The 20,956-nt window shown below is 44.4% G+C and overlaps 1 protein-coding gene across 5 annotated transcripts in view; it reads right to left on the reverse strand.

The window, feature by feature from the left end:
* The window catches only part of SYTL2 (synaptotagmin like 2), a 129,841-nt gene extending 123,539 nt beyond the window's left edge, over positions 1-6,302 (reverse strand). For 4 of the 5 annotated variants that reach the window (XM_081536941.1, XM_081536938.1, XM_081536940.1 and 1 more), the window contains exon 1: positions 6,094-6,302. The gene's annotated coding sequence lies outside the window, so the exon portion shown is untranslated. Of the gene's footprint in view, positions 1-5,894; positions 6,019-6,093 lie in introns of those variants that run through there. The other variant, XM_081536937.1, reaches the window with a different exon arrangement.
* Positions 6,303-20,956: the final 14,654 nt, after the last annotated feature.

Consider the following 20,956-nt stretch of genomic DNA (forward strand, 5'->3'; position numbering starts at 1 on the left):
CTCAGCCAGCAGCAGCAGACCCCAGGCGCCTGTGGCTATGAGTAATGGCGACACAAAACATATCTGTCTGATCAGAAGCTGATGGTGTCAGTTACACCAGGGGTTACAGTAAAACAATGCTCTACAAGGGAAACAAGAATGCCTATTCGCCCCAAAGCTAAGCAATGCCCTTCTTTCTCCAACTCACAATGTGAACTTGTGGTACCATTTACTAGATCTTATACCGCCACCCCGCTCGAATATGTCTTGATGCATTTATAGAAAGAAGACTTATCTAGAAATAATAAAGCAAATCTGTTTCCACTAGTTCTTGCAAAATGTCTACAAAGTTATGACATGAGGAAATGCTTTTATTCTGGCCTTTAATCTCTCACACCCTTATGAGAGATAATGCATACGAAGGTAGTTTTGTAAGCGCTTCTTATACCACATTTCAAGACTTCATTTCAGAAGAGTGACTCATTCATTCTTCCCTTTGTTCATGTATTAATTCATTAAAAACATTTCGCTAAATTCCCACTGAGTGCCGGGCAACTGGATGCAGAATTAAATCAGAGACTCCAAGCCCTTAGAGGCTCAGTTCTTCCCCAAATTGGTCTTTTCATCTCCATGGTATTCCAGCCCCACCTGGCATGCGCTCCTCTCTCCAGGCTTCTCTCTTCCTTCCTCTCCGCCTCAAGCATTCCTACAGTTCTGAGCGCTGCTCCCACTTTCTGCAGAAGTCCTTGCTCAGGACCAAGTACCCAGGGTTGTGGTGCTGGTTTAGTCGCTAACTCGTGTCCAACTCTTGCAACCCCATGGACGGTAGCCTGCCAGGATCCGCTGTCCATGGGATTCTCCAGGCAAGAATACTGGAGTGGGTTGTCATTTCCTTCTCCAGGGGATCTTCCCAACCCAGGAATAGAACCCAGGTCTCCTGCGTTGCAGGCAGATTCTTTACCAACTGAGCTATGAGGGAAGCCCAGTCCCCAGGGGGTACCAGACACAAGTACTGTATTTAGTGATTTCAGAAGTGAGTATGAAGTGACACACACGGCCTTATTAACATAAATAACTTGTTTTCATCGTACTTCTGTCAACCAGAAGTTGTCCCAAAGCAGTTCTCCCTCCTATAATCTGAGGAAGTTCTAGATTAAGAGTTTAACAGAGAGATGAACAGCAACAACTCTCCCCTCGATGCTCTGTGGACCATGTGTTCTCCATGAGGGCAGTCAGCTGGGGAGACCCTCGGAAAATCATGAGAGGGCCCTGAAAGCAACCGAAAGCTGGAGCACTTTCTGACCCCTGATTTATCTGTGTAAGTAACACGCGATAACTGAGCTCCTATCTGATTCATCCGGATGCAGTCATTCTCTACCAGACTCTATCTGGGCAAATGTGAATGGAAAATAACCAAGAATCATAGACATTTATAGGTGGGCTTCCCAGGCAGCACTAGTGGTAAAGAATCTCTCTGCCAATTCAGGAGATGCATGAGATGCAAGTTCAATCCCCTCAGGGGTCAGGAATAACCCCTGAACTAGGAAATGGCAAGCTACTCCAGTATTCTTGCCTGGAAAATTCTATGTACAGAGGAGCCTGGCAGGCTATACAGCCCATGGGGCCGCAGTCAGACAAACTGAGCAACTAAGCAGTGAGCAGCAGTACAGATGTTTAAGACTGGAAAGAACTTCAACTGGTCCAACTCCTTCACTTTACAGATTTAAAAAAACTGGGACTTTCCTGATGGTCCAGTGGCTCAGAGTCCATGGTCCCAATGCAGGGGCCTGGGGTTCGATCCCTGGTCAGGGAACCAGAACCCACAGGCCGCAACTAAGGTTCTGCACCGCCAAATAAACAATCTTTTCTTAAAAAAAAAAAAAAAAAAGCAAGAATCAGGGAGAGGACGTGAGTAATCCCAGATCCCACAGCCTGTCCAGGAGACAGGCTGAGCCTGAGCTGTACGCTTCCCACAGCAGGGCCCGTCCCGCTGCTGGGAGTTGGTGCCTGCCGGTGAGCAGCCCTGACTGCAGCAGCTGCTGCTGTGCCCGGGGTACCCTCACCTCTCCAGCTGCTCTCACGGCCTTCCCTCAGCACGCCTGGACCTTGCCTTAGGCAGGGAGAGCCAGCCCTCGGGAGCTCTGCACTCCCTGTGCAGAGGAACAGTTTCCTGGAATGGCAAGCCTGTTTTGACTCTGTGACAAGGACTGTGTTCTGTTGTCTTCTCTTCAGGATTGTGATGAAGACTAGTGAGATGCCAGCCATCCAGGAATCCTATATTCTCTGCAGAAAACAGTAGGGATCCAGTAGAGAGTCTGCATCACAATTAAGTCCTACTGATGTGAACCCCAAGAGTTAGAATCCAGCATTTTATAAAGGCCAACAATGCTTTTGCCCAACCTTCAAATTAGTTTCAATTGCATACACATTGACAGACAATTCAGATAACAACATCTGACTCTCGGTCCTCCTGATGACTTTGGTGGAGAAAAATCAAGCAGGTGTCCCAATTTATCAAAGGAAAAGCTGGTTCACAAAAGCTACCCAAAGCCACACAGTTGGAGGAGCAATGACCTTATCTACGGCTCCCTCCTCCTCACTGGGCAATTTAGCTTTAGAATTTTCTGCTCACATGTTCCACATCAACAACAGTGAAGACCTACCTTTTTGGTTACACCTGAGACATTTAAGATATTTGAGCCATGTAAGGAGCACAGCTTGACCCCCATAACCTCAGCAGCAGCCCCAGCTCACAGGTACTTCTACTGGAAACTAAACAACACAGGGGAACTCCAGGGGGTGAACTTTGGGGTTCACAAAAGGAGTAACCTTTATGATGGCTTTAATTATTCATAATTTACTCTCAACATTCTTTCAAAAACAACTTGAAATGGCTCTTAGCCAACAATATAGTAATATAGTCAAAAGTAAGGGTTATATTCATTTGTTCCTTTTTTAAAAAAAATGTATAGATGCAGAGCAAAGATGTGAAAGGCTACATTCCAAGTTTTGCATTAGTTGTCTCTGAGTACAGATGTATTATTGTTATTAATGCTAACCTGTACTTTATCTTTTTCTACAACAAACAGGTACAGTTTGGATAATAAGAAAACAGTAATGATCTCACTTATGGAGAATCTTAAAAAAGCTAAACTAGAAACAGAGTAAAATGATGATTGCCAAAGGCTGGGGGGTGGGGGAAAATGAGGAGATATTGGTCAAAGAATACAGATTTCCAGTTATAAGATGAGTAAGGTCTGAGGATCTAACATACAGTATGGTGACTACAGTATGTATTACATACTTGAAAGTGGCTAAGAGTAAATTGCAAATGTCCTCACTACAGGAAAAATAGGAGCAACATATACATGTATAACATCATCACCTGTACACCTTAGACTTATGCAATGTTGTGTATCACTTGTATCTTAATAAGACTGGGGGGAGGGAAAACAATGATTGTTTTTATTTTTGAAATATGTTCTTCACCCTGAAAAATGGGAAAAGAGGTAATCATCACAGAAGGTTGGGAAGCTCTATTACTGTGAACCAAGTGAACAGAAAATGCAAACAATAGTTAGAGCCCAGAGCCCAGAGCCTTTGCCCTGCTTCTCCATTTGGGTCCCCACAGCCCCCAAGAATATAAAGCAATATGCCAGGGCACCAATTTTACAAATATTTTGAGGAAGAAAACTATATTCAAATATTTATTTGTATAAAAAAAGCAAACCTAACAAGCATATGGAATCACATGAAAAAAAAAACCTGCATAAAACCTTAAAACCATTTTCAAGCTTGCTGGGGCCCATCTGAACTACATACCCCAATGCACAGGACCACTTGCCAGGCTTCTTTGCTAGTGAAGACTTTCATGGAGAAGTCTGGGGAGCCAGAACACGAATAGTACCATCCTATTTTTCCCTCTTCTTGCAAGAGCAGAAACCTGATTAAAACTAAGTCATTTTTCCTGTTCACTTTTTTAAAAAGTCAAATTTGTCTTCATCCACTATCTTTAAAACTCCTTTACAAAACAGGTGATGCCAGTCGACATATTACTAGGGTAATCTGTAAGCCCAAGGGGCACAGTTCACCCTACCTTCCTCACCTGAGGAGGAGAACAATCTGGCCTGGCATCCTGGGGTTCTGAGGATGGTGGGGGCCCCGGGCTGCCGCTGCCCACTTCTGCAGGACGGCAGACCACTCTGCACAACGTTCTAATTCATTCATTCCACAAATGTTTATTGAGCGAAGCCCGAGAAAGGCCTTTCAGGGGACAGTGGGATCATTCACAAGCCAACGGTCAGGTCTAACGGATCAGCTGTGGACAATCAATCTTTCATTAGTCCTCAAACCACCTCTAGGATAGAGCAAACAGGGCCCCCACCCCACCCAGGCACCAGCAGCTGGGCGGGATCAGGCAGGGGCGTTCTGGAAGGGGGCTGCCGCTGGAGAGAGCCTAAGGCATCCCGGATTCCCACCAGAATGACCGGATCCCTCGCACCCTAAGTGACATAACACCTCCAAAGTGCTTTGAACAATGGCCGGCACCTCGTATGAGCGCAGTAACAGTCATTTCTGCTGTTACTATGCCAACTTGCCCTTACAGAGCACCAAAAAAAAGGAAAAGAACACAGGTTTTCAAATCAGAAAGACTGGATTTGAATCCCAGCCCAGCCATTTACTAGCTATGTGACTAAGGGAAGCAAGTTTTCTGAGCCTCAGTTTCTCATCTGTATAATCGAGTAAATACCAGTATCCTAGCCCTCACGTAGCTCGGTGAGAATAAAGGATATGTTGTTTCACACAACGAAGAGTATCTGGCCCATAAGGGCCCCCATAAAGTCAATACCTCTACGGCCCCTTCCACTGCTTTTGATGGGCCCTGGAATCTAGTTTCACCCGGATACCACACTGAGGACAGAAGGGCTACAGGGCAGAGGGAAAGAGACGGGAGAGACCCCAGGAGACCTTCCCCAGAAACCCACCAGGGCCCTCTGCTTTGCTCAGCTGTCCTCCCCTGCGTGGCGGCTCCATCCTGCAGACACCTGCCTGCCTCGCTGGGAATGCCTGCCAAAGGGACAGGAAGCTGAACAGCAGTTGGAATCCATCCCGCCTTCCAGTGTGTGTGTGTCTGTCTGTCTGGGGCTTCCTCTGCACATCCCTCCGCATGGTGGAGGCTGGCAGCATGATTCATAGTCTCTTCTTATCTCTGCTTCCATCTCAACCCAGAACCCCAGCACTGGAGCCTGCTGGTCACAGACCAGCAATAAGTGAAAACGAGGACTTTTCATGCAGACAGGAAGGGAGCACCCCTGGAAGTCAAAGGGGCTTTACAAAGGGAGGCGGGAGGAAAGGGAAGCGGGAGGAGGCGGGGTGGGGGCAGAGACAGGGGCCCATTTCCTACAGGCTGGGGCTCGGAGCCCTCTGTCTTAGCTGCTGAAGCAGTTGGTTTCTCCACTTTGAAAAGATGATAAAGTCCATTTCTGTAATACACAACTCAACCGCGGGACAAGAGCTGGGTGCAGGCAGAGAACTCCAAAACAAACCTGCTTGTTTTCCAAGCAGAAACCATCCTCTCCCAACTCGCCCTCCCCAGCCCCACCTGTAGGCAGGTCCTAACGCCCCACCGTACCCCATCTGAACAACCGAGGAGCAGCCTGCTGTCAGGTCCACCCAGCAGCCGGCCCCAAGCCAAGCTCAGTCCTCGAAAGCTCAAGGAACGGCCGCCCACCCGAGCACCTCGGCCTCCTGGAGACTCGCCCCCCGGGCACTAGAGTTGGCTCTTCAGCAAGTGGGAGACTAAGCAAGGGCACTTGCCGGACGCCGCAACGAAGTGCAGCGCGTTTCTGAACCCAGAAGACCAAAAAGCATCACACCACAGCAACTCCCTCATTTAAAAGAGAAGGAACCAGTACCAGGGAGGGAAAGAGAACCCCCCGAGATAACACAGCGAGCGGGCTGGACCGGCTGCGTGGAGTCGGAGGCAGACGGGCGAGGACAGCGTCTCGCCGCTCCCCGCGTCATCTCGGCTCCAAACCCCGGGCGGGTTGTACAAACCCCGAACCCCACCCCGGGCCCCCCCCGCCCCAACCCCGGCGTGGCGCGTTGCGTTACCTTCCTCGGAACTGGACGCTGCGCGCCTCCTCTCCCCCGGCGGGGTGCAGGCGGCTCAGCCCCGCGCGCTCCTCCGGCGCTCCAGGTACCGCCCGGCAGCTGTCCGCGCGGGACGGCGCGTGCGGGCTCCCGGGGCTGGCGAGCGCCGGGGCCACTCCCGGACGCGAGAGCCAATACCTCCCCGCCCGCCCCGCGCCCCGCCCCGGCCCGGCCTCCGCGCCCGTGGGCTCAGGCCTTCTCTCCCGCCCTTCTCTCCACCCGCCTCCGCCCCTCTCCTGTTTAATTCTCTCCCCCTGGGCTCCCCCGCTTGGCCTCCATCTCAGGCGTAACTTACCCCGAAACAACTTTTTCACTCTGCAGATCAAGACCGCAACACGGTTATTTTTCGATCTCTGTGCTTTAGGGGTCCTTGGAGTCCGAGAGCGTGGAGCGCCAGAAACCCTTCCACTCTAAGATCGGGGGCAGCTCCCCACCCGCCCTTGCGCGGGAGAAAGGGGCGCAAAGTAGTACCCGACAAGATGCTTTCACCCCGGATGTCAGTTTCCTCACCAGTGAAATAAACAGAAGTACTTCACAGGTTGTTGAGGGGATTAAATGAGCTGATGGTTTAAAAATACCTTATACAGGGACTTCCCTGGCTGTCCAGTGGTCAAGACATCGCGCTTCCACTGCAGGGGGCACAGGTTCCATCCTTAGTGGAGGAGGTAACATCCCACATGCAGCGTGACTTGGCCAAAAAGTAGGCGGGGGGCGGGGGGGAATCTATGTATTTTATATGTATATACAATAATACCTGGATAAATGGTGAGGGCTGTGTATTCGGTCTGACTGCCCAGTGGGGACGCAGTGAGGACGTGCACACTGCTGGAAGGTGCGGAGGAAGGCACGCCTATAAACACAATATTGTATCTTGGCCAGTTAACAAAAAAAGTTACCGATGATAAAGCCAGCTCAGGCCAACTTGGAAAATTGGTGAACTTTAAGGCTTTGTGCTTCCTGGTCATCTCCCCAGTGATTGTTGGACATCCATTTGAAGGTAACCCATGTCTGCCTTGGGTCCTTCCAAAGACCTTCCTTCCCCCAATCTTGCAAATGCTGATCCCCAAAGGACTGGTTCAGGCTGGGTGCAGCACTGTCCATCTGTCCTAGGAATCCTTGCCTTGGGTTAACATGGGTATTTGTTTGGGCTTTTATCCAAGCTTTAAGAGCCTAAATGTGTCCCCATGCTGGGTGAGCACTCCAGATGCAAAAGAGGATTAAACCTTTGAAAAGACAAATTTGTGAACAATTTCAGTGTACAGTTGTTGTTCAGTGTAGATTGTTGTTGCTCAGTCATGTCCAGCTCTTTGCTACCCCATGGACTGCATGCAGCACGCCAGGCTTCCCTGTCCTTCACTATCTCCCGGAGTTTGCTCAAATTCATGTCCATTGAGTCCATGATTCCATCCAATCATCTCATCCTCTGTCACCCCCTTCTCCTGCTCTCAATAACTGGTATAATAGTTGCACAGGAAGGAGAAGAGTCTATCTCCTCTCTGCTTCTCTCCAGCCGGGAGGGCGGGCACTGGGTCTTGGGCCCTCCCCACCCTTCCCCTTCCCCACCCGGTAGCTGCCCTGCATACCTGTTACAAGGCTGAGAAGCTGATATTCCCTGTGTCACTCCATCCCAGCAAACAGACAGCAACTCCCAACTGCAAGGGAAGGGCTAAGGCTTCTCGCTTAAGGTTCTGGGGCAGGCAGGTGGGGAAGAAATTTTGAGGTAAGGTCTTGTTAGGGACTCTGAACTCATCCAGAGCTATATGGCTCAGAGGTTGAAAGCTAGAGCTCTGGAACTCCTCTAGTGGTGCAGTGGTTAAGACTGTGTGCTTCCGCTGCAGGGGCCATGGGTTCCATTCCTGGTTGAGGAACTAAGATCCCACATGCCCTGAGGCCAGTAAATTAGAAAAAAAAAAAAAAGAGCTGTGACATCAAACGACCAAAGTTCAAACACTGGCTCCACCATTTTCTAAGAGGACCTGAGTTCAGTTATTTAACCTCTCTGTGCCTCCATTTGTTCACCTGTTGAGAAGATCTTACTCCTCACTAAGGCTCCTGTGAAAATTAAAATGAGAAAGTGCATGTGTTTAGCAGGGTGCCTTGCACACAGAGTGTGTTGAATAAATCTTAGTTAACATGATCCTAGCAAGTCCGGAGTGGTTTGTTCCTCTTAACCTATGGACTGCCACTCTTAAAAATGGTTTGCTTAGAAGTGACATAGATTTCACAGAATTCTCTGTTGATATTGAAGAGAAAGAGAAGGGAGGTAGGGACAATGCAACGCAGTGGTGACAAGTGCCATGTCCTGTCTCCACTGGACTCCACCACTGAACTAGCCAGGTGACTCTGGACAAATCACATAACCTCTTTAAGCCTTGGTTCCTCTTCTGTGAAATAGAAATAGTAAGATTACCTATCTCATGTAAGGGAGAGGCTGTAATACAGATAGCACACTGCCTGGCCCAAGTTAAGATCTCAATAGCTAATAGTAAGATAGGGCTTCCCAGGTGGCACTTGTGGTAAGAACCTACCTGCTAATGCAGGAGGCATAAGAGACATGAGTTCAATCCCTGGGTTGGGAAGATCCCATGGAGGAGAAAATGGCAACTCACTCCAGTATTCTTGCCTGGAGAATCCCATAGACAGAGGAGCCTTAAGGACTACAGTCCACAGGGTCACAAATACAACTGAAGCGGCTTAGCACGCGCACACGATAATGACAATGGTTAGAAGAGAGGTCTTATACTTTGGAAAAAGGGAAAAGTAATCTGACAGTAATGCATTGGAAGGGGAAGTGTAATCCCTCCCCAAACTAAACTTAATCATAAAGGATGGAGCTGGATCTGTGAAAAAAAACTGATCAGGACAGGGGTAGAAGTTAGCTTAGAAACTCAAAGGTAGAGCTCGAGCCAGGGGAGTTTCCCAGCTGGGCGTGGGATATTTAAATTTGGGGCCTCAGTTTGAACAAAGATAAAATTCTTGCAACTCTACAAACTAAAATAGAATGAAGTGTTGTTTGCAGAGTTGTGTATGACTGCCCTCTGAGCTGGCCTCTTGGGATGGTAGAAAGCCAAAGATCTTGCTTTCAAATGGGAATCTTGGATTTAACCCCTCACACCACCCAGCTGTGACTTTGTAGAGTCACAGGCTCATTGCCAAGTTTAGCTTTATCAGCCAGTTAGTAGGTAAATATTTGTGGGATAGGTTAGGTGTGGTTCCTGCAGGCTTGGAACATCCTCACCTCTATTTCTGTTCCAAGGAATCCTTCTCAGGCATAAGGACCAGGGACAAATGTCACAAGAGTCTACCCTCCTAGGTTGAATGAATCAACCCTTTGAATCTCTCTAACCCCCATGATGTATTACTTAAGCCTTTTCTTGGCGTTGATTTCATTGTGTCTTTATAGTTAGGTGTCACAGAATATGCCACTCCTCACCAATTTTAAAGTTGCTCCAATTCAGGGGCTTCGCTGATAGCTCAGTTGGTAAAGAATCCACCTGCAATGCAGGAGACCCCAGTTCAATTCCTGAGTCTGGAAGATCCCTTGAGAAGGGATAGGCTACCCACTCTAGTATTCTGAGGCTTCCCTGTGGCTCAGCTGGTAAAGAATTTGCCTGTAATGCAGGAGACCTGGGTTGGATCCCTGGGTTGGGAAGATCCCCTGGAGAAGGGAAAGGCTACCCACTCCAGTATTCTGGCCTGGAGAATTCCATGGACTGCATAGTCCATAGGGTTGCAAAGGGTGGGACACGACTGAGTGACTTTCACTTTTCCAATTCAGGGACCCGTTTGTTCTCTTTGTGCTTCTTCTCACGACCTCCACCCTTCTACCATCCCCATCTCTACCCCAGATGACTGCACACCATAGGTACTCAATGCTTGTTAATCTGCCTCTCATAGTAAACATGTTACAGAGAACAGCACTGTTGCCACCGTGGAAAAGTAAAACAGAACAGAACAACAAAATCTTCCAGTGAAGACATGAGTTTATCTTTAAGCTATGTGGATTTATAACTTCTTACCCACAAAAAATGGAAGATATTGCAAACTGCTGTACAATTACATCTAGTATGGTAATGTGGTTAGGCAACATAGCAAGCAGTAGGGATCAAATGTACAACATTTAGAATATAATCCAGTCATAGTACTGGGTTTTGGAATTTGGTTTTCTAAGTAATTTGCAAATACTGAATATCTTTTTAACTTTTGGAAGTACAAACTCTGGCCTTGAATCAGATTGTGGTAGCAATCTCGCCACAGTCTTGAATAATGCCTTGCATTTCTAACAAGGCTTTGTATTTTTCAAAGCTCTTTCACTTTATCTCGTTTGATCTTCACAGCAACCCCATGATGTACGAAGGGCTGCTACTAGCATCTGCATTTTACGGATGAAGTTAGGAGGGATTTGAAAGGATCAGGTCCTAGGCTTAGGCCAAATGGCACCCTAGTGACACAGCCAAGGCTGGAATCCAAGGATCTGTAAACCAGAGATTTCTGATCTTCATGAACATTTTGGCATCATTAGTTATAAGCTTTATGAGCAACAGTCTTATGCAGACATGTCTTAATTTACATTCATATGTATACTTTTTCACAGAGTTCCTTTTAAAAAGTAAAGAAAGGGACTTGCCTGGTGGTCCAGTGGTTAAAAAGCTGCACTTCCACTGCAGGGGTTGTGGGTTCGATCTCTGGTCAGGGAACTAAGATACCACAAAAAATAGGAAAAAAAAAAGTAAAGAAAAACCTTCATGGTGATCATCTCTCTGATATGTAACAATCATAACTTGTTACTTCAGTGCCTTTCATCTGTGGGTATCAACATGCATTCTAACATTAATTAATTATTCTTTTAAAAAATTTCTAGGTTTACTGCATCAGTGTTTCAGAACAAATTTTCTTAACCTTAATATTCAAAAAAATAACGTTACTTCAAAAATAAAGGCCTCCATTTATATGAAATACCTAGAGTAGTCAAACACAAAGAGACAGAAAGTAGAAGAATAGTGTTCCCAGGGACTGGGGAATGGGGGCAGAGGGGGGCGGGAGGGGAATGGGAAGTTACTGGATACTGAGTTTAATTGTGGGATGTTGAAAAAGTTCTGGAGATGGATGATGAGGACGCTTGCAGAACAGCATGAATGCACTCAATGCCACAGAACTGCACAGTTAAAAATGGTTAAAATGGTAGATCCGTTACCTAACACAAGCTTGTGTGCTCAAAACACAGAGGGGTCAAACAAAACAAAAAGAGTATGGAGCAGAGAAAGGTTCATTGCAGGGCTCATGTCTAAAAAAACCTCCAAACTCCCTGAAGGGTTTCAGCAAAGCATTTTTAAAGGCCGGGTGAGAGATGGGCATCCTGGAGGGTATGTGATCATCTTGTGTGCAATTCTCTGATTGGTTGGTGGTGAACGACCCTTAGTCACCAGCAAGCCTGGGGGCTAGGTGCTGCTGAGCATCAAGCAGTTAATTTCTTCCATTTGGTGGTGGTTTTCAGCAAATGAAAAGCTCAGGAAATATGCATGAGATACTATTAACCGGGTACCACAGAGGGAGCTACAGCAGAGGATGGGGGGTAGGGTGGGCTGTCCTGGGAAAGCCACATAGGGTCCGTCTCAGTTACAGACTTTTTTGTTATGTATATTTTACCACAATTTTTAAAAAGTAGAAAACCACCTCACTTTATTAATATGATCCCCTCTAATAGAAGTCTAATTATACTGTAACTCATGATCTTTTTTGTTTACTTTTTTGAAAATTCACCTTGCCTAAAAAGTCCCTTTATGCTTGATGCAGATGAGAAGATAATAATCTGTAGGGAGCCCTGGGCTTCCCTGATGGCTCAGATGGTAAAGAATCAGCCTGCAATGTGGGAGCCGCAGGTTTGATCCCTGAGTCAGGAAGATCCCCTGGAGAAGGGAATGGCTACCCACTTTAGTATTCTTACTAAGCTTTTTATAAACTCTAAGATGAGTTTGAGGTTTGCATGAAGGGGTGGGATCCTAGTAGATTTTTTTTATTGGGGTAGCGTTGCTTTGAGCATTCTTTGGCATTGCCTTTCTTTGGGACTGGAATGAAAACTGACCTTTTCCAGTCCTGTGGCCAGTGCTGAGTTTTCCAAATTTTCTGGCATACTGAATGCAGCACTTTCACAACATTATCTTTTAGGATTTGAAATAGCTCAACTGGAATTCCATCACCTCCACTAGCTTTGTTCATAGTGATGCTTTCTAAGGCCCATTTGACTTCACATTCCAGGATATCTGGGTCTATGTGAGTGATCACACCATCGTGATTATCTGGGTCGTGAAGATCTTTTTTGTACAGTTCTACTGTGTATTCTTGCCACCTCTTCTTAATATCTTCTGCTTCTGTTAGGTCCATACCATTTCTGTCATTTATTGAGCCCATCTTTGCATGAAATGTTTCCTTGGTATCTCTAATTTTCTTGAAGAGATCTCTAGTCTTTCCCATTCTATTGTTTTCCTGTTTCTCTGCATTGATTCTGATTTATTGACTATGCCAAAGCCTTTGACTGTGTGGATCACAACAAATTGTGGAAAAATTTTAAAGATGGGAATACCAGACCACATTAACTGCCTCCTGAGAAATCTGTATGCAGGTCAAGAAGCAACAGTTAGAACCAGACATGGAACAACAGACTGGTTCCAAATTGGGAAAGGAGTATGTCAAGGCTGTATATTGTCACCCTGCTTATTTAACTTATATGCAGAGTACATCATACGAAATGCTGGGCTGGATGAAGCACAAGCTGGAATCAAGATTGCCGGGAGAAATATCAATAGCCTCAGATATGCAGATGACACCACCCTTATGGCAGAAAGTGAAGAAGAACTAAACACCCTCTTGAAAGTGAAAGAAGAGAGTGAAAAAGCTGGCTTAAAACTCAACATTCAAAAAACTAAGATCATGGCATCCGGTCCCATCACTTCATGGCAAATAAATGGGGAAACAATGGAAACAGTGACAGACTTTCTTTTCTTGGGCTCCAAAATCACTGCAGATGGTGACTGCAGCCTTGAAATTAAAAGACGCTTGCTCCTTGGAAGAAAAGCTATGACCAACCTAGATAGCATATTAAAAAGCAGAGATATTACTTTGCCAAAAAAGGTCTGTCTAGTCAAAGCTATGGTTTTTCCAGTAGTCATGTATGGATGTGAGAGTTGAACTATAAAGAAAGCTGAGCACCGAAGAATTGATGCTTTTGAACTGTGGTGTTGGAGAAGACTCTTGAGAGTCCCTTGGACTGCAAGGAGATCCAACCAGTCCACCCTGAAGGAAATCAGTCCTGAATATTCATTGGAAGGACTGATGCTGAAGCTGAAACTCCAACACTTTGGCCACCTGATGCGAAGAACTGACTCATTTGAAAAAGACCTTGATGCTGGGAAAGATTGAAGGTGGGAGGAGAAGGGGATGACAGAGGATGAGATGACTGTATGGCATCACTGACCCAAAGGACATGAGTTTGAGCAAGCTCCGGGAGTTGATGATGGACAGGGAGGCCCGACGTGCTGCAGTCCATGGGGTCGCAAAGAGTCGGACACGACTGAGTGACTGAACTGAACTAACAGTTGCTTTACAATATTGTGTTAGTTTCTGCTACACAATGAAGTGAATCAGCTGTATGTATACATATATCCCCTCCCTCTTGGACCTCCCTCCTGGCGCCATCCCACCCAGTCCAGGTCCCCACAGAGCACTGAGTTGAGCTCCTTGTGCTATACAGCAGCTTCCCACTAGCTATCTATTTTACACATGGTAGTGTATCCTAGTAGATTTTTATAGCTACTACTAATCAAGTGTTTCCTATATGCCAGGTACTGACTAAATGATTTTACCTATTATTTTGTGTAATCGTCTAAGTAGCTCCAAGTGATAAGCGATGAGAAACTGAGTTATAAGAAGATTAAGTTACTTGCCCAAGCCTAAATAGCCAAATGTCTTTTTGGACTTCTATCAAAACTCTGAGACTGACTCCCCAGGAGGCCATAGAATCTCCCTTCAAGCAGGAGTAGTCTAAGCATTTGTCACTGGTTTCAAAAGAATTTACAACAACAAATGCCTGAATTTTGCAAAAATTACACAGTCAACATTGTAGGCAAAAGAATGATGGGGTTTGACCACAAGTTTTTCTAGAATTGGGTGGAGTCCCAAAAGGAAAAGATTGATGTGAAGCTTGGAAATTTTACTTTGGATCACTTCTTAGTTCAAATAAGACTCAAAAGTTTTTAAGACCCACGTAAAGTCTACGTAAGCCCAAATCATCTACATGCTGACTGCAGGATGCTGTGGTTAGTCAGGTTACAGCTCTGATAACCACCATCATGTTCAGAGTAAACAAATAGCAATTCTGGGGCTTGCAGAGAAGCCATGGAAAACCCTGAGAGGGGCTTTAACTTTGAATTAAAGGCAACCATAAGCCACCAAATTGCTGACTATCAACATGTTTACATTTTGTCTGATGGGGGGTGGGGTGAATGCAAAAGAGTTTGAGTGACTCACAAAGCTGCTGCCTGTGCTGTGGTCAAAGCAGCCTAACGGTGTCCAGGAGAAGCGTACTGGGAGAAATGCAATGAAAGGATCCAGCTACACACAGTTAGAGGCTCAGACAGTCCAAGGAGAACTTGAACTTGGGTTGGGCAGGTATCTGTTGGGTATGTAAGTGGAAGGAAGGGACACTTAAGTCAGTAACAGGTCTCACTCAGAGTGACATAGGGTGTACAGAAGATTGCCAAAAGTCTGGTTTATGATCATCAAAAGTGTCTGTCTAAATATGGGAAATGAGTGACAGAATTTTGTTGAAGATTTCTCATTGAATGTCACACTGAGTGTCTTGGGGTAGAATGGATTGCATTGAGTAACAGAGAAAATGTTATAACCATCAGAGAGTACTTGCAACGATACACTTCAATACCTAACGCTTGCTAAATTCTGCCATTCTAAGTAAGAAAGAGCATTGAGACAGACAAATATTCCCTCTCCCCCAGCACCAGGTAATTCAATGGGAGTAAATGAATCAATATGAAGTAAGCTCCCTGCTCACTCGGGAGAGGAACAGGGGGAAGAAAGAGTGAGGAAGACTATTAGAATTCAAAGCTGTGACCACAGACCATGGATCCAGTGATCTATGTGACATCCATCTTGGGCAGATGACTGCGCTGGAGTTTATCCCACTCTTTCTACTCTTCCCAGAGCCTTGACAGAGATTGGAAGAGCTGAGGTGAGATCTAGGACAAGTCACATCATAATCACTACCATCTGCTACATCTTTTCATAGGGAAAGGATGCTGGGACCATTAGGTATACTGCCCTTGGTTAAGAGGTCAAAGAAAGAAGTTTTCATAAATGAGTGCCATTTCTTTCTTTGTTCACTTTGCTTATGACATAGTTTATTTACTTTTGAAGTGTCTGATGCTGAGTATGAAACTCGAAAGAACCATGATCGCAAGGTAACATTCCTCTGGCTAGTTCCTAGAAGCTATTTTGCAACATGATGCAATACTTTGTGTTACCAGTTAATTGGACTATCTACAGTAGAACCCAAACTGGGGGATGGGTGGGTGGGGAGGAAAGAACTGGGTGCGTGATTTCTAGCCAAATAGTCTGGAGGTTGGAGCAAGGATCACCCTCAAGCCAGAAGCTAAAATATTAGGCAAGAAAACTGAGGCAGGAGTCCAAGTGTATGGATTTTGGCAACACAAGAAGATTAAGGAAACGGCGCTCACAGTCAGAGCACTGAGAATTAAAATTCAGGCTGTAACTTCCATTAGTGTAACCCTTGACAAATGCCTTAATTTCTCTAAGGCTCTGTGTCCTCATGTGTAAAATGGGCACAATAATAATGTCATACGTATATTGTGAGAATTAAGCTATATAAAGTACATTGTTGTTATTTAGTTGATAAGTCACATTTGACTCTCTTGCAACCCCATTCACTGTAGCCTGCAGGCTCCTCTATCCATGGGATTTTCCAGGCAAGAATACTGGAGTGGGTTGCCATTTCCTGCTCCAGGGAATCTTCCCAACTCAGGGATCAAACCCACAACACCTTTATTGGTTAGCGGATTCTTTACCACTGAGCCACCTGGAAGCCCATAAAGTATATAGGTTGAAAATAAACACTTCTTTCCTTTTATAAGCTCCCTGACAAACCTAAAGTCAACAGAAGGAAGGAAATAATAAAGATCACAGAGGAAATAAATGAAATAGAGATTTAAAAAATAGAAAAAAATCAATAAAACCAAGAGTTGGTTTTTTGTAAGGGTAAACAAAATTGACAAACCTCTGATCAGGATCACCCAAATAAACAAAATAAGAAATTCAAGAGGGGAAATAACAACCAATGCCACAAAAATAAAGAAATAAAAAAATGAGAGAATACCATGAGCAATTATTGAACGAATTGGACAACCTAGGAAAAAACGAACAAGTTTCTGGAAACAGCCCCATCAAAACTGAATCAAGAAGAAACATGTAAGTTAAACAGACCAATTACTACAAGTAAAATAAAATCTGTAAAAAAAAAAGGGGGGGGGGAGGAAAGAAAGAAAACAACAAACAAACAAACAAAAAACTCTCCTTGCAAACAAATGTCTAGGACCAGATGGCTTCACTGGGGAATTCTACCAAACATACAAACAAGAACTTATACTGATCCTTCTCAAACTCTTTGAAGAGACTGAAGTGGAGATAGGATGACTCCCAAGGTCATCCTATGAAGCCACCATCACCCTGATACCAAAACTTGACAAAGACATTACCAAAGAAGAAAATTACAGGTCAGTTTCTTTGATGAATATAGATGCGAAACTTCTCAAAAAATCTTAGCAAACTGAATCTAACAACACATGAAAAAGATCATATACCACAATGGAGTTGGATTCATTCATCCCTTGGATCCAGGGTCATAAGGATGGTTCAACATATACAAGTCAATCCATGTACTACATACACCACATCAACAAAAGAAAAAAAAACCATATAATCATTTCAATAAATGCAGAAAAGGTATTTGATAAAATTCAACGTTCATGATGAAAACTCTTACCATAGTGGCTATAGAAGGAACATATCTCAACATAATAAAAGCTATTTATGACAAACCCACAGCCAACGTAATACTCAATGGTGAAAAGCTAAAAGCCTTCTCATTAAAATCTGAAACAAGACAAGGATGCCCACTCTCATCACTTTTATTCAGCAGTCTTGGAAGTCCTAGCCAGAACAATCAGAAAAGAAACAGAAATAAAAAGTATCCAAATTGGAAAGGATAGATAAAATTGTCATTATATGCAGATGACATGATACTATATACAGAAAGTCCTAAAGACTCCATGCAAAAACTCCTAGAACTGATAAACGCACACAGGAAGGTAGCAGGATACAAGATTAACATACAGAAATCAGTTGCATTTCTTTATGCTAACAATGAAATATCAGAAAGAGAAAGTAAATGAACAATCCTTTTTAAAATCACATCAAAAAAATAAAATACTTAGGTGTAAATCTGACCAAGGAGGTGAAAGACTTATAAGCTGAGAACTATAAAGCATGATAAAGGAAACTGAAAGTGATTCAAAGAAATGGAAAGATATCCCATGCTCTTAGATTGGAAGAGTTAATATTGTTAAGATGGCCATACTACCCAAAGCAACCTACAAATTTAAAGATATCCCTATCAAATTATCCATGACATTTTTCACAGAACTAGAATAAATATTCCTGAAGTTTATATGAAACCATTTAACACTCAGAATTGACAAAGCAATCTTGAGGAAAAAGAACAAAGCAAGAGGCACAACCTCCCAGACTTCAGACAATATTATGAAGCTACAGTAATCTAAACAGTGTGATACTGGCACAAAAACAGAGATATGGATCAGTGAACAGAATAGAGAGCCCATAAATAAGTCCACACACCTATGGTCAATTAATCTTTAACAAAGGAGGCAAGAATATACAATGGAGAAAAGACAGTCTCTTCAGCAAGTGGTGTTGGGAAAGCTGGACAGTTGTATATAAACTAATGAAGTTAGAACACTCCCTTGCACAGTACACAAAAATAAACTCAAAATGGCTTAAAGATGTAAGTATAAGACATGATGCCATGAAACTCCTAGAAGAGAACACAGGAAAAATATTCTCTGACATAAATTGTACCAATGTTTTCCTAGGTCAGTCTCTCAAGGCAAGAGAAATAAAAGCAAAATAAACAAATGGGACCTAATCAAACTTATAAACTTTTGCACAGCAAGGGAAATCATAAATAAAATGAAAAGGCGATCTATGGACTGGGAGAAAATATTTGCAAACGATGCAACCAATAAGCATGTAACTTCTAAAATACATAAACAGCTCTTACAATTCAATAACAACAACAACAAAACACAAAAAACCACCCAATTAAAAAATGGGCAGGAGACCAGAATAGACATTTCTTCAAAGAATAAATGTCCTACAGATGGCCAATAGGTACATGAAAGATGCTCGACATTACTAATTATTAGAGAAATGCAAATCAAAACAATTGAGATATCATCCCACATCAGTCATAATGGCCATCCTCAAAATACAAATAATAAATGCTGGAGAGGGTGTGGAGCTAAGAGAACCCTTGCACTATTGATGGGAATGTAAATTCTCTCTACAGAGAACAGTATAAAGGTTCCTTAAAAAACGAAAAATAGAGTTATCATATAATCCAGCAATCCCACTCCTGGACATATATCCAGAGAACAGTCTTAATTTAAAAAGATACATGCATCCCAATGTTCACAGCTGGACAATTTACAGTAGCCAAGACATGGAAGCAACCTACATGTCTGTCAACAGATGAATGGATAAAGAAGATGTGGTGCATTATAAAATGGAATACTACTCAGCTATAAAAAATGAAGGAAAATAAAAGCGTGAAATAATGCCATTTGCAGCAACGTGGATGGGCCTAGAGATTATCACACTAAGTGAAATAAGTCAGAGAAAGACAAATATCATACGATATCACTTATATGTGGAATCTAAAATATGACACAAATAAACTTATTTACAAAAGAGAAACAGACTCACAGACATGGAAAACAAATTTATGGTTACCAAAGGAGAAAGATGTGGGGTGAGAGATAAGTTAGAAGTTTGAGATTAGCAGATATAAACTACTACATATGAAATAAACAGCAAGGTCCTACTGTATAGCAAAAGGAACCACATTCAATATCTTGCAATAAACTATAATGGAAGAATCTACACATATATACACACACATATATATATGAATCACTTTGTTGTACACCAGAAACTAACAAAACATTGTAAATTAACTACTTTCATAAAAAAAAGAAAAAGAATTAAAAGATTATAAGCTCCTTGAAAGCAAAGAATGAATCTTAGCAGCACAGCAATGGCTGAATAGAAAGTGTTAGGTAAATGTTTACTAATAAAAGAAGAAAAACCAAAACCAATGTATTCCAAGCCCTACCCTCAGGTAAGGCTAAGGTTGCTAGTCTATACACATTCTCGTTCTTACCACTCAAAGTGAAGTTATGAACCCTTGACATCACCTGGGAACTTCTTAGCAACACAGGATATCTAACCCCAGTCCAGGACTAATGAATCAGAAGATCCAGTGTGGCCTGACGCCCGGGAGATTTGTTTACAGGTGACACTTTGAGAAGCACCGCTTAGTCAGGAGTCATGGGAGGAATGAGCAGGCCTGAGTCTCCTGGAGGAGGGCACCCTGTGGCTCCAGCCGGGAGGGACTGGGGAAGACAGAATCTGTCAGGTAGTGTCCAGAGGGACTTCTCAAGTTGTGACCACTGTCCATCAGGGCCTGGGCTGATGGCCAGACTGCTCTGCATCAGAGGAGCTAGGACCTCGGGCTGGCTGGCTGCAGACTGCAGGAAAGCGTGAGCAGAGGTGGGGGGTACTTCTCAGGTGGCGCTGGTGGTAAAGAACCTGCCTGCCAACAAAGGGGACACAGGAGATGTAGGTTTGATCCCTGGGTCAGGAAGATCCCCTGGAGAAGAAAATGGCAATCTACTCCATTATTCTTGCTTGGAAAATTCCGTGGACAGAAGAGCCTGGTGGATTACAGTCCATGCGGTCCCAAGGAGTCGGACACAACTGAGTGACTGAGCATGCATGCCCATGGGCAGAGGTGGAGTTACAGAGCCTCAGCCTGGGCTCGAAGGCAATGTCCAGAGGTCAAGGCGGTAAGAAGTCAAGCCCAGAGGTATCAGATGAGAGAAGCTAAAACCGGTTATGCTGGTGCACAGAGCCAGAGTCTAGAGAACAGAAACAGACACTTCTACTAATACTCAGGGCTTCCCAGGCGGTGCTGCTGGTAAAGAACCCGCCTATCAGTGCAGGAGACATAAGACACACGGGTTCGGTCCCTGGGTTGGGAAGATCCCTTGGAGGAGAAAATGGCAGTCTTCTTGCCTGGAGAGTCCCATGGACAGAGGGACCTGGTGGGCTACAGTCCACGGGGTCTCCAAGTGTCGGACACGAGTGAAGTGACTTGACATGCACGCACTAATACTCACTGAGCGGCTGATGGGTGAGAGAGTGAGTTCTCCTTTTAAGAAAGCCTGCTCCTTGTTCTGGTCTCCACCCTTCAGCATGCGGGTGGGCGTGCTTTTGCAGTGCTGTGTTTGTGGTCCATGTGACGGGGCTCAACATGACGGTGAAGGCAGGCGCGATACTTGCTAGTAGCTTCCTGTCCTGCTGATTTAGAGACAACAGTGTGGGAAAGTGAACATTTCAGAGACTAGCTTTGAAATTTTTGTGAAAAACTGAGTGGACATTC

Source organism: Giraffa tippelskirchi, chromosome 10, assembly GCF_054371585.1.
Source record: "Giraffa tippelskirchi isolate mGirTip1 chromosome 10, T2T-mGirTip1v1.2.pri, whole genome shotgun sequence".
Taxonomy (NCBI): domain Eukaryota; kingdom Metazoa; phylum Chordata; class Mammalia; order Artiodactyla; family Giraffidae; genus Giraffa; species Giraffa tippelskirchi.